Raw genomic sequence first — 17,323 nt, 5'->3', positions numbered from 1 at the left:
GGCTGAGGGAACTGGCAGCCCCCGCTGCGCTGCGCCGGGCGTCCGCTCCCCCGAGTCGGCTGCCCGCAACTTCGCCGAGCGCCCACCAAGTGCGTGTGTGTGTGTTTTTCCATGGAAATGCCGGAGGCTGCAGTGTTACTCGGAGGGTATTTTGTGGGCGACTGGGCGGCCCTGTCCGCGCTGGTTTGGCGCTGCTGAAAGGCGCCGCTTTCTTTAATTACGTTTTACTATTTCTCCAAAATGCGAGCTTTGCCTTTGCGACGCTCAACCGAACTTGAACGGAAGCACCGTGGATGGACGGGGCGATTGACCTATGGGAAAGCTCCAAGGGCCTCGGCCAGTCGTGAAGGCCAGCCGTTGGAGCCAATGGGCGGCGGCTGCGCTCGGGAGAGGGCGGGGTTACGCTTCCCTCGGCTGAGGTTCGGTTGCGCCGCAATTCGCGGAGCGCCTCACCAACTGTAATGATAAACATCAAGTGTGGCGCAGTGCGCAGGCGCCGGTGGGTCCCGCGGGGTCTCCCGGGAGTTGTAGTGTTTTTTTCTGGCTCCTTCCGGCGGACGCCGTGGGCTGGAAGCGAGGGGATGGACTACAGCTCCCGTCGATGCTGAGTGGACGGGCAGCCGGGCCCCCTCCCCCCACTGTGGCAGTGGCTTCCCCCGAGAGAGGACGCTGACAGTGGCAACTACTTGGCCCTTCCACGGCTTGGCTGCTCCTTTTGAGGTGCTACCAGCAACACTCGGTTGGCTCCGCACAAAGCGGAGTACCCCCCCCCCCCCCCAATGCACATCAGGCACCACTTTTATTTTCTGATCGGGTTATTTTCGGGATTTCTTTTGCATTCGGGTGAATTTCTCACCAAAACGTTCAGAAACAAGAAGTTGAGCAGTGATCTACCTACCAGGACTTTCCATGCTCCGTGATTGGAAACCATTGCCTTTTTCTCTTTCATTGTGTTTCGCATTCTGGAGAATTTGATCTTTTCAGCTGTTGTAAAAGAACAAACTTTATCAAAAGTTCTGACTTGCTGTTTCGTTAGTGTCTACAATTGCATGCAGCATTGATTATTCGTTCCATGAATGATTAATTATTACCATTTTTGACAAGTACACTGTTTTCCTGAACACAAAGATAGTTTGGGTTTTGGGGACACGAGACTGTAAATGGTGGAATATGGAGCAACAAATAATCTGCTGGAGCAATTCAGCAGGTCGAGTAGTATCTGTGGCGGAAGGGAAATGTCAATACAGGGTCTCGACCCAAAACATTGGGACTGAGAGTGGACAGGGAAGATAGCGGTTATAAAGATGAGAGGGGGAGAGGTGAGACAGGTGATTGGTGGACTGAGGAGGGGTGAAGGATGATGGGCAGATGGAGCTAAGTACAGAAGGAGAGGGTGAAGTTGGAGGGTGATAAAATTCGTCCCTGGGTATTGAGCGTTTTATGTTTTTACAGATGTCCATAACTCGAATTTCGCCGTGAGTAGGAAAATACATAAACATCACTCGATATGTTAACCATACCTCCACAGTACTGTAATGAATGGCATCAAAGCACATAAGACTGATAAAAAAGAACAATTACTAAACGTGGAGAGAGAGGGGAAGCTAGTTCTGGTGTTTGTAAGACTTTTAATAATATTAAGGGAGCTCATTCGTATGTAGGGGGTACCTATAAGTCGGACGTTTGTAACCCACAGACAGCCTGTAAGCAGGAACACAAAAGCTATCAGTGCTGGAATCTGATGAGTAAGAAAGGTGATAATGGGAACCATTAGGGGAGTGGTGAAAGGCAGATGGAACCGGAGGGGGCAGGGGATTCGGTGGGTGGATAGACCAAGAGGGTGAAGGGGTCGAAAATGGATGACGGGGACTGGAGAGAGGGGGTATGAGAAAGGGAACAAAAATAGGAGGACTGGAGGTGGATTGGAAGGAGAGAGAAAGAGAAAAGGGGAAGGCACAGGAGGTTAGGTTTCCTTGAAATTGGAAAATTCAATGTTCATTCTATTGGGTTGTAGACTACCCAGGCAGGATATGAGGTGTTGTTATTCTGGTTTACATTGGGGAAGGCTGAGAATGGACAGGCGGTGTGGGAATGGGAAGGGAAATTGAAATGGCAATTAGGAGCTCGGGATGGCCACTGCATACAGAGCGTAGGTGCTCTGCAAATTGGTCGCCTAGCATGTGCTTTGTCTCGCTGATGAAGAGGAGGGCACATCAGGAACACTGAACTCAGTACACGAAGTTGAAAGAGGTGTAAGTAAATGTGTGCCTCATCTGGAATGACTGCTTAGGTCTCTGGATGTTGTTGAGGGAGGAGGTATAAGAACAGGCGTTACATTTCCTGTGGTTGCAGGGGAAAGTGCCGGGGTCAGGGACCAGTGGGAAGGGAGGGATGAGCGGACCAGGGAGTGGTCTTTGGGGAAAGTGGAAAGGAATGGGGAGGAGAAGATGTGGCTAGTGGTGGGATCTTGTTGCAGCTAGCGGAAATGATGAAGGATGATGTGCTGGCTGCAGATGCTAGTAGGGTTAAAGGTGAGGACTAGGGGAACTCTTTGGGAGGTGGTGGGGTGAGAGCAGAAATTTGAGAAACATATATAAGAGAGGGCTTCATAAGCTACAGTACAAGCCCCTGTCATCTATGTTCCCTGAAAGAGGAGGACATTTCAGATGTCCTGGAATGGAAGGCCTCATCTTGAGAGCAGATGCGTCGGAAACAGAGAAACTGGGAGAAAGGGATGGCATCCTTACAGGAGACAAGGTGACAAGAGGTGTAGTCTAGGTAGCTGTGAGAGTCAGTGGGTTTATAGTAAATGTCGTAGATTGTTTGTCTCCTGAGATGGAGACAGAGATCCTGAAAAGGGAGAGTAGTGTCAGAAATGGTCCAAGTGAAATTGAGAGCAGGGTGGAAGTTAGTGGCGAAGGTGATAAGATTGACGAGTTCTGCATGAGTGCAGGAAGCAGCACCAAAGCTGTTGTCAATATAGTGGAGAAAGAATTTGGGAGGGGTGTCAGAGAAGGTTTCGAAGAAGGACTGTTCCACATGGCCAATGAAAAGATAAGCATAGCTAGGGCTTGTGTGGGTGCCCAAGGCTGCACTCTAGGAAGTGAGAGGAGTCAAAAGAGAAGTTGTTCAGGGTAAGAACAAGTTCAGCCAGGCTGATAAGAGTTTTGGTGGAGGAGAACTAGTTGGATCTTTGTTGCAGCACAAAGAAGAGGGCTTTAAGACCTTCCTGTTAGGGGATGGAGATGTATAAAGATTGGATACCCATAGTGAAGATGAGGCGGTGGGGGCCAGGGAATCAGAAGTTGTCAAAGTGGTGGAGGGCATGCAAGGTGTCCTGGATGTAGGTGGGAAGTGACTGGACAAGGGGAGACAGGATAGAGTCAAGGTATGAGGAGATAAGTTCAGTGGGGCAAGAGCAGGCAAAAACAGTGGGCCTACCAGGACAGTGCTGTGGATCTTGGGTAAGAGATAGAAGTTGGCAGTGCGTGGTTGGGGTACTATCAGATTGGAGGCTGTGGAGGTGAGATCTGTAACAGTGCGGGAGACAGTGGCCTTGTGTTTGTTGGTCTGGGAGAGGTACGAGGAGGTATTCAAGAGCTGCTGTCTGGCCACTGCAAGGTTTGCAGTTGGTACAATCCCAAACAGACATCAGACATCACTTGTTTATCAGTCTAAGCAACTTTGATATTATTTGATAGTGATGGGCTTCATAGCCAAACCTGATTTTGTATGCTTTATTTTAAACACATAATATGGAGCAAGAGTCCAGTTTTATTTCATTGCTCCTTTTCCTATTCCATAGAGATCATATGGTGAGCTATAATATCCTACTGGTCCTCAGTTGTGAAAACTCAATGGAAATTGGGGATTTAATTGGGAGCATTGCTTTGTTTAGTTCTGTTGGTGTTTTTATTGTATTTCTGCGTTTTTATCAAGATATGCCTGTTGTTGGGAAGGTCAGCAGTTATTCTCCATCCCTAATTGCCCTGGAAACCACCACCGCTGGTGAAGATACTTCCATTGTGCTCTTGATGAAGGACTGACAGTATACTTCCAAGGCAGGATGGAAAACCTGCAAGTGGTGGTGCTCCCATTGCCCCTGTCCTCCATAGTGGTAGAGGTCAAAGGTTTGAGAAGTGCTGTTGGAGTAGTCCAGCTCAATGACTGCAGTGTGTTTTGTAGATGGTACACATTGCAGTCCCTGGTGGTGTAAGGAATGATTGCTTAGAGTGGTGAAAGGGGTACAAATTGAGCAAGCTGCTTTGTCCTGGATTGTGTTAAGTTCCTGAGAATTGTTGCATTTGCACTCATCCAGACAAGTGCAGAATACTCCATGTTCCAGGACACGTCTGGGAGTGAGTCACTTGCTGAAGGATATGCAGCCTCCAAACTGGTCTTATAGTCACTGTTGCTGATCCGCTTGAGCTTTTTCTCAAGTAGTGAATCCCAGGATGATGATGATGATATAGGGGACTTGCTGACACTAATGCCATTGAATATCAAGACTAGGTGGTAACATTTTCTCTTGTTGGTGGTAGTCATTTGCTTGCACTTCTGTGGCATGAATGTTACTTGCCACTCATCAGCTGTATAAAGATCTCTGGACTGTTTCATTTGCTGAGGAGTTTCAAATGGAATTGAATGCTTTGCAATCAGCAAACATGCATACTTCTGATGAAAGGAAGGTCGATGATGAAGCAACTGAAGATGGCTAGTTGATTAATACACTGAGGGATTCCTGCAGAAATATCCTAGATTAGGGATGATTGATCTTCAACAACCACTACCTCTGTGCAATATTTCACATGAGGCATTGGAGTATTTTCCCTTTGAAATCTTCATTGCCTTCCATTTTTGCCAGAACTCCTTGATGCCAAATACAGTCAAATATTGCCTTAATGTCAAGTGCAATCACTCTTGAATTCACCTCTTTGGTCCCTATTTGTTCCTGGACTGTGGGATCTGAACCTAATGGTCCTGGTTAAACCCAACTGAGCATCAGTGTATTAATCAGCTGAACTGAGAGTATACTTCCCTCTGTAAAATCTATCAAAGTGGTTGCACAACAGTGTTTAGATAAGGGAAGGACCACTGGTTTAGATAGCTACTGTCGATTCATCTATGATTGTTTTTGCCATAACCTACACTGAGGGATAGCTTACCAATCAGTTAGTCAGTTAACCAACGAGCACGTCTTTGGGATGTGGGAGCAAGCCAGAGCACCTGCAGGAAACCCACCTGGTGTTGGGAAGAATGTGTACACTCTGTGCAGTCAGGATCAAACCTGGGTCTTGAGAGTTGAGGCAGGAACACTAACTGCTCCACCTCCTTCCTGCCCTAACCATGTAGATACTTAAGACGTAGGATCGTCAAAGCAGAAAATGTGGCAGTGACAACTTTGCTAACTAATTTTAATTATACACTTCTGCACTTTATTTGCTTTCTTTACCATCTTTAACCTTGAGCTTTAGGGCTCCATCTATCAACTCCCCTTTTAAGCACACTGCCACTTTATATTAAGTTGGTTCAATTATAATTTTTTCATTTGTAATCTGTATTTTTACAGCTGTCTGATCTTGGAGCACGTTATCCAGATTGAATTTATATTGGCTATCTCTCGGGCTATTAACCAAGCCTGTCTAGATCTCTTTGGTTATTTGGAAATTGGTTGGTACACAATTCTGCAACAAACTTAGGCAATTTCCCCCATGATCACAAGGTTGACGTCTGTAACTTGAGTGTTCATTTCTTTCTTCTATGTGTGAGGCTCCATCATTTCAATGCAGTGGAATATTACCCAAATCCACCCGAAATGAGTTGTATCTCCCCAGGCCATTCCAAACACTTCAATAGTTTATTTTGTCATAACCTAAAACTGTTTAACTTTAGAAACATTCATGGTGTGTTTTCAAAAGGTTCTCCTGTTGTTTTCATCCATCATTCTTTGCTCTCAATTCTGACATCTTTTTCCACCATTTTATAATAATGTTACTTGTTTTCAGACACTGCCTCTCCATTATCCCTGGAAGGTGGTTTAATGCCACTTTGTGCCCTTCTGTACAGTTTTTTAATTACCTCTTGTATCTGTTACTGCATTTATTGTTTAGAAAATTGGCCCTGATGGTGTTCAGTTAAGTTACTGCCTGATAGAATGATGGGCTGAACTCAAGGGCTGAATGGCCTACTTCTCTATCTGTGTTGCGTTTTACAAAAAAACATTTAGTTCTCAGGAAGTGGTTGTTGCTGGCAACACATTTATTGCCCAAGTATAGTTGCCTTGAGAATCTGCTTGAAATAAATAATTTGCTTAGCCACTTCAGAAGGTAGTTTGCAGTCAATGGTGTTGATAAAGACTTGATCATGTAAAAATAATAGATTCCTTTCCTGAGAAACACCACTGAACTGGATGGATTCTATACAGAAATACATCAGTTTTTGGTTAGTTTTACTCATACCATCATTTTATGTATAGATTTTTTTTAAAAAAGTATTGATTTGAAAATCCTATACTGCTGGGACATTGAATACATTTTCTGGATTGAGAGTCCAGGAGTCTGAATGACTAATCTGATTACATAACTAATGCACTACTATAGGCCCTATTTCAAAACAGTTTCTATATTTTACTCTTGGATCTTTTGCATGTCATCAGTTTCTGGGTGTTCCTGAGTTTAAATTTTCCGCTCTATTTTCTATACATGTCAAAACAGTAATGCTTTCAGTTTTTAGTTCATGCCATTTTGACACTCCTGGAATAAGTAGTTTTTGTGAAATGTCTTAAATTTTTCTTTTTAAATAATTCTTCATATTTTCTTTCCGTTTGATGTTTGAGTGTCCTCTTCTGAAATTTGTTTTATGCTCTTATTATAATTTCAGTAGTGATTCAATTGGATTGCTGTGCCATTAATTGAAGGAATTAATTTTAAAAGTTGTGCTACTTAGATCCATTTGAATTGCTGGAAATGAGATTTTCTTCTAATTTCCACTTGGAATGCTGTACAAACTGTACAATGGATCTGTTCTGAGGGTTCTAGCAGTGTTGCTTTGTGCATATGGCCCTGTAAGCTTTTCTTCTGCTTTCTCTGCCTTTGCCTCATGAGTGAAATACCCATTTCTTTGGCTAATCCTTTCCAAAGCTCCTTTCCTCTTCCCCCATCCCTCCTATCTTTTAGGATGGGAAATAAATGCTGGGTTTGCCAGTGGACTTGGGTTCCATATCTAACTAAAACAAATGTAGCACTAGTGGGACTTTTATGTCTGAAACTGACTTATTGGGAAAAGATATATTATGCGATGATGATACAGTATGAATTACGAGTTGCATTTGTGCTTGAACTCAAAGAATACAGGGCCTTTCTGTATGTAGATATTCGAGGTTTCATCTGTGGTTAATTGTTGCTTTTTAATAGCATGTTCCTTGGTCTTTCAGATCTGATTTTTATGCCATTTTTTCTCTACAAGTTGGCCAGAATTATGCCCTCTGTCTTGCCTGCCATTTTACCATATTTATTTGAGGTTTTTGCAGCCAGGTGCAAAAGCTGAAAGAATTCCCACTAACACACTAGACACAGTTGTACCAATGTAAGTCCAGTTTGTTAAACTAATTTTAGATATGTTTATTTTGATTTGGATGCATTTACAGAAGAAAATACAGTTAGCTAATATTTACTCTGCTATAGGGCATTTATCCAAAGGGCTTGTGTATTTCTTGTATCTATTTGGCACAATTCTTCACATGAGCCTCATTATTTTCACTTTTGAATTGTATAATATGACTTCATTTTAGTTTATTTTATCAAGTTTATTCTGGGATTTCCCGATTTCCCCCAGTACTGTTGGATAAACCCTTGCTTTAACTATGCTCAAAACATTGGTTTGCTGGGAGTGGAATGTGGTTTTATCAAGCCTGCAAACTCTGTTGAAAAACATATTAAAGTGGTGCAGAACTAACTCGGAGATAGTTCTCTTAAGACTCCATAAAATAATGTAGAATCCAGCAATGGACCTGGAACTTCTCTCCTAAAAAACAATACAAGAAGCACAATGGCCAACTTGAACTTTCAAGGTCCAGAAACTGCAGAGGTTAGCAACCAGCTCATTTGTTTTAGTCATTTTGTTTTAAGGTTAAATATTGGTTGTGACATGGAGAGGATTCTCCTGCCCTTTAAGAGCAGTGACATGGGATCTTTTACTTTCTTTGGGAAGCCAGTCAGGACCTCAGTTTAAAGTCTGAAAATGGCACATAGAGCAGCACAGCTTCCCTCTGACACTGGGCTGGCTTCTCAAGTCTAGGTTTTGTGCTCTGGTCTTGAAAGGCATTTGAACCCATAACTTAGTGACGTAGCAGTGAGAGTTCTATTATTGAACGACAACTGACGCTTGGGGAATGTGTAGTGTAGGAGAACTGAAAATGTGAGGAAAAGTTTCTTGCATCCTAAAACTGAATCTTGAATTTAAAATATTCCTCAATTTAAGTTGACAAGTCTGTGCTCACCCTTCAATATGAAGTCAATTGCAATGTTTTTCATTGCTGAAATCTAATTCCCTACCTGATTAAATGTGGTGTACTGTGCTGTCTTATGATTATTTGCTGTAGAATTTTCAACATTTAGAAATCAAGCTGAAAATTCCAGACCTGACTTGTAAGTCATTCCGTACTAACTTAAATGTCTGAAAGACTTACCTTGCTGCATCTGTTTATTGCTGATGCAAGTTCTTACTTTCCTTGTCTGAGCTAGATTTGCATGTTCAGAAATAAATGACACGATTTCCTTTATTGATTTATTTGAAAAATGGAAAAAGCAAGGTATAGGTTTTTAGTTTTGCTGTGTGGATATTTCACATGTAGATTGCATTTGAAAGTGCAGATAAATGGAGTAATCAACTGTATCCAACTCATCAGATCACTGGCATACTTTTTTAAGATAGTGTTAGTATTACCACTGTATTTTATACTGTAGTTTTTCTTAGAACTTGCATTGAAATATTATGCCTGGTGATGCATATTTTTACTAAAGTTGTTTGTATAATGGTTGCTTACAAAATAAGCGCTGTAAATCATAAAAATGACAACTTTGTCCAGATGGCAGCCCAAGTCAGAGTTGCGGGTTCAAGACTCCCACCACGATTTGAATACTTCCTTTTAGGCTGACATTTCAACCTAGTACTGAATTATTGGAGGTGCAGTCCTTTGCATGAAATATAAAACTATGAGGTGGATGTAAAGTATGCCATGATAAAGTAGTGTGGTTTTCCTGATGTCTAAATAGCATTTATCTGTCAACCATTGCAAACACGTACAGCAAAATTCTACATGGAGAAAAAGGTGAATAACCACTTAATTTGTCTTTGAAGTTAAGTGGGCATTCATCTCACTCTGTTAGTAGAATTTTGCTCAGTATGTATGTGTGCAAGAATGATGTCTCAGAAGTAATTCATTGAGTTAAACTGCATTGGTGTAGTCTGAAATCAGGAACGTTGCTGTTTATGTAAGTTGTTTATTCTATAAAATATATCTGAATGGGATGACTTTATGGTTAGTTGGTAGCCAAACACTGACCTGTTAAGGCATAGATGGTCTTTTTTTGGACTAAGTTGGTATGGTGGTAGGAATTTTGTAAATAGGCGTCGTTACTTGGGCTGTGAAGGGGGAGGGGGAAATAATCATTAATCCTACTCCTGATTGCCATCTGTCAATATCTGTCCATATCTGTAGTTGATGATTGGATCAGGTACGATGCTTTTGTATTGCTGCACGGTTTAAAAAAAAGCCTTTGCTGTCAAGACATGTGAGGAGTGAATGGCTGTTGAGTTCCGAAGTTCTGTTTCAGAAATGAGGAGAGAAAATAGTAGTGGAGGTGAGGGAGGGAGAGTGGAAGTTGCTTTAGCATAACGACCCCTTGTTTTTAAAAAATTTATGGTTGTTGTGCACTTCTGTGAAGGATTTTTTTCTTACCACCTCTTTTCTTTGATATTGTTGTCATGGTAAATTGAATCATAGAATCTTCAAGCATTGAAGGAGGTTGCTTGGCCCATTATGCTATATAATTGGCCCCAGTCTCCTCACTTGTATAAACCTGGCTGTTGCAGAAAGCTGCACATGAACGATTGTGAATAAAATTCATTTCTGTTAATTAGAAATTGAAGGCAGGACAAAAACAAATAAAGTTTGCCTGCATTCTTGCTTTTGAGTCATGGGTGTTAAACAGTTTCAGTGGGATTGTAATCTATTATTATGTGATTTATTACATAGATTACTCACAACTGAAATTGCAATGCCCAATCCATATGAATCTTATTGTGTAATTGTGATTACAGGTAACTGTTGACTGCCAACTTGCTGGAATGTTGCTGTTTCTTAATGTAGTAAAGATTATGGATTCTGCTTGGAATAATGATATTGGGATAGATACAGTTTTAACAATAAAGGGAGATGTTTGACAAATGTTCTCTGTTCACTTAAAACTTAAATTCACAAATATATGGTACCTTAATTAAATGGCTCCTCTTTTTGGGAAGTTGATATTAGCAGATCATTTAATTACAAAGGGCCTCTTAGAAAGTCATTAAACAGGAACCCTGGCTAATATTCATTTCTCCACAATTCCTCCTCATGCCCCCTTCCTCAGGTTAAGGTGTCGAAGCCTGTCGTACAGTCCTCTGTAATTGCAGAGACATGCAGACTCCGCATGTATCGTGGACTTCAAATCAAATTGCAGACCCTGTAGCTCGCTGTGTTGTTTAATGTTTTAATATGTCATGTCAGCTGAGCAGTTTTTTTTCTATGGTAACTGTGGAGCTTTTATTATTTATGAATTTATTGAATTATGATTATTACCTAATGTTAGTGTTTGGTAAGAGGAAGAAAATATGGAAGTAATTCAGCCATCTAGCATTTCTGCTCTTACAGGTATGGCTTTCCACATAGGTCGTAAAATTACCTTGTATTTCCTAATTTATATCATTGAAATATTTTTTTAAAAAGCATAATTGGCTTTAAAGTACTTGGAGAAACCAAAGGTCGATAGACGAAATATTTTTGTTTATGTTTTTGCTCAGAAAATGAGCCACAGTATAACAGTAACTCACCATTCATTACTTTGTTCATTCTTGGGCTTTTGGGAACATTGAAAACTTTAGATTTTTCATTGCAACAGTCCCTGCAATTCATCTTAACAATTCATGCAATTTGTATCTCATGTTCCAGTTTAGTTGGCTGTCATTCAGAGAGATTCAAAATTTTCAAAAACTACTAAAAGTAGTGTTAAATAAAAAGGAACACTTTTAAACAATTATAAAAATTTCACTAAGTGCAATGAATGAAAATGAAAGTTAATTAACCTTCTCTCTCGCATGTGTTCCTCTACATTCATGTGAATGGAGAAGCTTCTGCTGCACCAGATTAAACTGGACACAAGTTCTTTCAGTCAAGTTCCCCACACTGGTTGCTGGAAAATTACTTAAAATTCATGCTCTGTCCAGAATAATGTAAATAGAAGCAGAAGAAGGACATTCAGTACCTCATATCTGTTATGCCATTCAGTTAGATTATACCATACATTTTGCCTCTATACCATTTCTGCCCTAACCCCAAATCCCTTGGTTCCCTTAACATTGAAAAGTTGTTCAATATACTCGGTGACTGAGGCTCACAGCCCCCCTGTTTTAGGGAGAGAATTTCAAGGATTCAGTACCCTATATTAAAGAAATTCCTTCTCATCTGTGTCCAAATGGCTGACCCCCTATTTTGACACTGTTGACCTCTTGTTACATTTTGTCTGTCGTAAGATAGCCTTGTGTAAGGAGATCAGATTTGTAAACAATGTTGTAGGCACAATCTCACCAGGATTCTATATAATTGCAGTAAGGTATCTTTACTCTTATACTGAAATCCTTGCAATAAAGACCAACATATCATTTGCCTCCCTGAATACCTCTGTGTGACATTCTTAAGTCAAAATATATAATGTCCATGGGTTCTCCATTATCTTTTCTGCTAGTTGTACTCTTTGAAAAATATATATTTTAACAGATTGGTTAAACATGATTTCCCTTTCATAAATTCACATTGACTCTGTCCAATAGGTTGCCAAAGAACATCCAGCAAGGTCAGGAACTTTGTGGGGGAATCCTGTACTTTGTGGCACTTGTGTGGGGAAAATGCCAGCAATTCCACATGGACCTGCGAGTATTTTCCTATGAAATTGGCCTATTGTTTACTAATGCCATGTATTGCCCAGTAGTGTGAGCATAAAATGTTTGGAACGTCTTGCTCTGATTGGCCAAGATTCAATTTACCAGAGCTCTAAATGTAAATTTTGTTCATTGCTTAGAGAATGATACAAGGATACAGGAGGCATCTTCATGCCCATTGCCAATTGGAGGAATAAATCCTGTAGCAGTAATAGAGCTATGTTGCTAACTGTGCTAACTTCTTGAAGGGCAAGTTGACGTTTTGGTGTTTTAGGTATTTCCCAGTTTAACCATTTGGATAGAAGTGCACAATAAACTGGAATTTGCTAACAATCCATCTCGACACCTCAATTGAGACATGGTTAAAATTCAAAATGCTTCTTGGCGACCCAGTTTCTTTTCTGCCCTGCCCCCCTGCACACGACCTAATTCATACCAGCATATTACTGTTCTCAAGTGGTTCTTCATTTGGGAATATAGAACATTGTGAAGTGGTATGTAGAATGACACCAAGTCCCAAAAAACCACAATTAGTAATAAAAGCAGAAAATACTAGAAATATTCAGCAGGCCTGCAGCAATATGGAAACGAGAAACCGAGATGCTTCAGGTACAAGAACTTTTATCAGAACACTATTGGTCATCTGTCAATCTAAGCATTCGCTCCCTCATGGCTGTAGTGTATAACATTTACAAAAGGCACTGCAGTTACTCTCCAGGGCTACTCCAGCTGCACCTTTCCACCAAGCACAAAGGCAGCAAGCATATTGGAGCACCATTTGCAAGTTCCCCTCAAAGTTGCATACTTGAAAGTATATTGCTGGGTCTAAATCCTCTCTATTCTTCAATGTTGGATGTACCTACGCCAGTCCAAGAAGGTGACCCATCACCACCTTCTTGTGGACAATTAGAGATGGCATAAACACTAATCTTGCCACAATGCCTACATGCTGTATTTCAATAATAAAATGTTGGACAATGAAACCAATTATAAAGTTTCTGATTACCGCCAGGTTGGATAACTTAGTACAGAACATTGAACCATACTCTTGTAACTTTATACTATTTGTTATTGTAAATTTTCTGAATATATGGCCCAAATATGGAGCAATTTCTGTTATATGAAAGAAAAATTTATAGGAATTTTGACTTCACTAAAGCTTGTGGCACAGGATTGCTATCGACGTGACATACGGAAATATTTGGTCTGGATCCACGTAAGCACATCTGTTGAATGTTAGTACTTCACCAGGACCTTTAAACTGACTTGCTGGTCTCCCTGAAAGATGGTCATGCTTCATTTAAATATTGTATTGGATTAATTTTCCATTCACTATTGACTTGGTTGATAGTGAATGGAAAATTAATCCAATACAATATTTAAATTGTATTGGGCTACAGAATTTATAAGTAATTCAAGATTTCACAGGATTTTAATTTTTACATTATTTTCCAAACATTTCCTCTGTTAATTTGTGTCAATATCCAATTATTTTCATTTTGAAAATCAATTTTTATGTTGTTGATTCTCATTTGTTGATCCAAAATCTAAAACAGTTGAATATTTACAAAAATGTGAGCTATAATAGAACTAAAAGTGGAAGACCTGAAGAAGAGGCATGAAAAAGTCATTGTTCCCCTATTGAAGTTACAATAGGCACATCGAAATAAGGAGTAGCTGTTGTTTGGGAATTTGAGTATTTGAATATATTTTGTCATCTGTGTCAGTGGAACAGGTAGAAAGAGTAAAATCCTGGTAAGAAATCAATGAATTTGATGCACCACAAAATCTGTATTTCATGGTTAGAATAGGACCAGATGAAAGAAGGTACGCCAAGTTGCATGGCAGGTGCAAATGCAGAATGTCTCTTCCTCTTGTATGGCACCAATACTTTCTGCTGAAACACACCTACAAATGCAAAATGCACTTAGGGAATTGGAACTCTAGGTGGGCACAGAGATGCCTGCATGCAATTGGTACCAGCAGGTGGTGAAAGACAATACTCCATCAGTGTTTTGAAAGTGTATCCGTGAGATTAACTGTTCTGGTAGATTTATCAATTTGGTTGTAATACAGTTGTAAATATGACACTAAATTAGTAGCATAGCAGAATGTACACTAATAGCAGAAATAATAGGACGAAAGAAACAACGTCTTGATGTACAAAATGTTTGCTCTTTGCTGATTAAAAATGAATATATACCTGCAAAGTTTTTAATTAAAATCCCTGTACTTTTTTTCTTTAAATGCTACATTAGGAAAATAGTCTTAATGTACTTTCCGTACCATCTGTCACTTCACCAAGGCCTCAATCAAAGTCAGTAACAGCTAATTCAATTCTTACAGCTCACAGCTGTGGAATCTAACGGGTACTGTGTACTGATTAGCACAGTTAACACTTCATTGCATCTAACACTTCATTGCGTTGCGCACAATAAAGTGGCTGCATTGTAGCAATCAAATTATTAACCTGTTAAAATTCATGTCTGCATTTTCCTATCCATGCATTAAACCTGTGAGTCCAGATACTCTTCACGATAGAGAGTGCTTGTGAAAAGGAGGTCATTCCTTTAGCATACTGACTGATGATACCTGCAGGACTGATGTCTTCTTCCTCTGTGTGTGTGTGTGTGTGTGTGTGTGTGTGTGTGTGTGTGTGTGTGTGTGTGTGTGTGTGTGTCTTCCTGGCTTAGTCCTCACCACAGCATTGGATGCTATTTTCATTAATTTAAGGAGACTTTTCGTTCGTTGCTGCTGTGGGATTTAATTGGTATACTGATGTGCTGCAGTTTGTGATTGGATCTCTGTTTCCTCCCCAGGGCAAGTTTATGAGCTTGTCTGGGCAGCAAGGAGGCACCAAATGGAGGTTGTGCACTTTCTCGTAGGGAAAGAATTTTTGAGAAGCTGTTCACTTTGCTTTATTGAAATGTTTTTTGGTTTGGCATTGTCTAAGGGATTGTATGAATGCTCTCATTATATGAAATTGCTTTAACAGTTTAATATTTGCAAACTGATAAATCTCACAATTATATGGAATGAAACTGGCAATTGTATAGTTAAAATTTGATGAAGCATGTTCCTAGATAAAATAATCAGCATGGTGACGTTCTTTCCAGTTAGTGGTGGAAATGGTAGGTTTCAGACTGTGTCACTGGTGATCATGTTATGTGAGATTGTGATAGATTGCTGCCCAAAACATTAGCTGAAAGTTGGCTAACCAGTTTTACATTTTATGGAGATCCATTTAGGCTTGGCCAGTTAATTTTTTTTGATAGCTGAGTCATATGAAATATTCAGATTTAAGTTGTTACCCTATATGTAGTGGTGTATGCAACTTCTAGCTAATGGGTGCATTGCTTTCAGTAAGCTTTGTGTTGAAATATTGAGGAAAAAATAATTAATTTGTAAAATGAATTTGAAATATTTAGAATATCAATCTATATTTTTGTTAAAATGCTTTTAAAGATTCAGGATAAAACACACTGACCTACTGAAGCAGGGTGAAGGGGGTTGGTTAAACGAGATTAAAAGCATTGTTGAGGAGATAGGCTAATAACTGATATGGAGATGTACAGTTGAGGTTGGAAATTCCAAAACCTAGGACCTAGAAAATGATAACTTTTTGTCAGGAAAGCTGTATTTGGGAAAGATATATAGGTCGATTGATGTCATGGAGATTAGTAAGGGAAGTGGTGTGCAGGTATGACAGCAGAGGACAAGATGTGAATCAGATAAGTTGCAGTTCATAGAAGGCAAAGGATGGGAGCCAGCAAGGAGAGATCTGAAGTAGCTGAATTTCAGGTTCAGAGACACAACATGTGACAAAGGTGGAGCTATTCAAACTTCAGTGGGAATTTGAAATATCAACTTGTGTACTGATCTGAATGATGAAAAGGAAACAGTTAAGATAATTTACAAAACTTGTTTCATGTGACATTATCAATAGTGGTGTAATGGTATTTCTGGTCTCTTCCATTGCAGCAAAAGCCTGTTAACTACCATTCTAAGAGGACGTTGGGCTTTGTTATCCTGCCTGTTGACTTCATTGTGTTAGTAGATTGTCCCCTGGATCTGTCAGGCATTAAAAAAAATAGACTGGACATCTGAATTAGTTTCCCTTTCAAAAGGAAATGTATCCCTCGCTAGAAAAAGTCAAATGGTGAACTGGTATTAACCCAGAATGAGTGTTGCACTCAGTGATTTGACTCTTTAATGATACTGATGTTATTGTATGTACTGCTAAAACTATCAGAAATCTAGAAAGTAAAGTTTCCTAAAGGTTTACATTTAGTTTATTAAGAGACAGTCTGAAGTATGTACTTAACTGCTTAATCCAGTATAATTGAGATTTAAATCAGTTCTGGAGTGAAATTTGTTGGCAAGTCTATCATTCCTTCAGTTTATGGCTGTCTTACATTGTTGGACTTTGTGGATAGTGCAGCCTGTTTACTTTGTCAATCTAGGCTATTGGTTTCTGTTTGCTCCAAATTATTCATGTTTTTCACTACAATGTTCAAGTTTGATTTCCTTGGAAAATTAAATGTCCAATTGAATTCAATTCAGCTTCTGATGTCTGAACGTAATTTTTTTTTGTCCAAACCACTTCAGATTTAAATTGCAACCCACAGTTGTTTTACTTAAAATTTGCAAGGGTTCTGAAATTTAATGCTTTTGTGAATTTTCCAAGAATTTTGAAGGTGATTAAATCTATGCTGAAATGTTTTCTTTTTGTATCTTTGCAGATTTCTTGTAAATTTCTTGTGAACCTGAGTGCATTTGCGTGAATGTGAGAAGAGATTAAATCATGCCATAATGTGTTTATTCCAATCTACCCATAACATAAAAATTTAGTGAAGTATAGTTTGTTCTTGTGTCAACGCTGGTGTTTGTGGCTTAGCTGAAGGACTGAGTTTTATTTAGTAGTTTGTTTTGTCCTTGCATGTGGAATGCCCCACCCAGCAATTCAAATGGTAAACTCTTAGCTCAGCAGTATTTGGAGACAATGTCTTAAGGAAAAACTGGTTGTTTTTTTAAAAAATGGTAAAGGTGGTGTATCTTCTGTGTGACAGAGTATAGGTTACTGGCTAAATATGTAACTTAAAATCAATCGAACCATTAGGGTTGAAAA

At 39.8% G+C, this 17,323-nt stretch overlaps 1 protein-coding gene across 12 annotated transcripts in view; it reads left to right on the top strand.

Annotated features, from left to right (window-relative positions):
• Positions 1–17,323, top strand: part of ncoa2 (nuclear receptor coactivator 2) — a 234,854-nt gene that overhangs the window by 800 nt on the left and 216,731 nt on the right. The gene's annotated exons all lie outside the window — the stretch shown is intronic.

The sequence above is a fragment of the Pristis pectinata genome, chromosome 9, assembly GCF_009764475.1.
Source record: "Pristis pectinata isolate sPriPec2 chromosome 9, sPriPec2.1.pri, whole genome shotgun sequence".
NCBI classification, from domain to species: domain Eukaryota; kingdom Metazoa; phylum Chordata; class Chondrichthyes; order Rhinopristiformes; family Pristidae; genus Pristis; species Pristis pectinata.
This window is presented reverse-complemented; position numbering and strand designations above follow the sequence as displayed.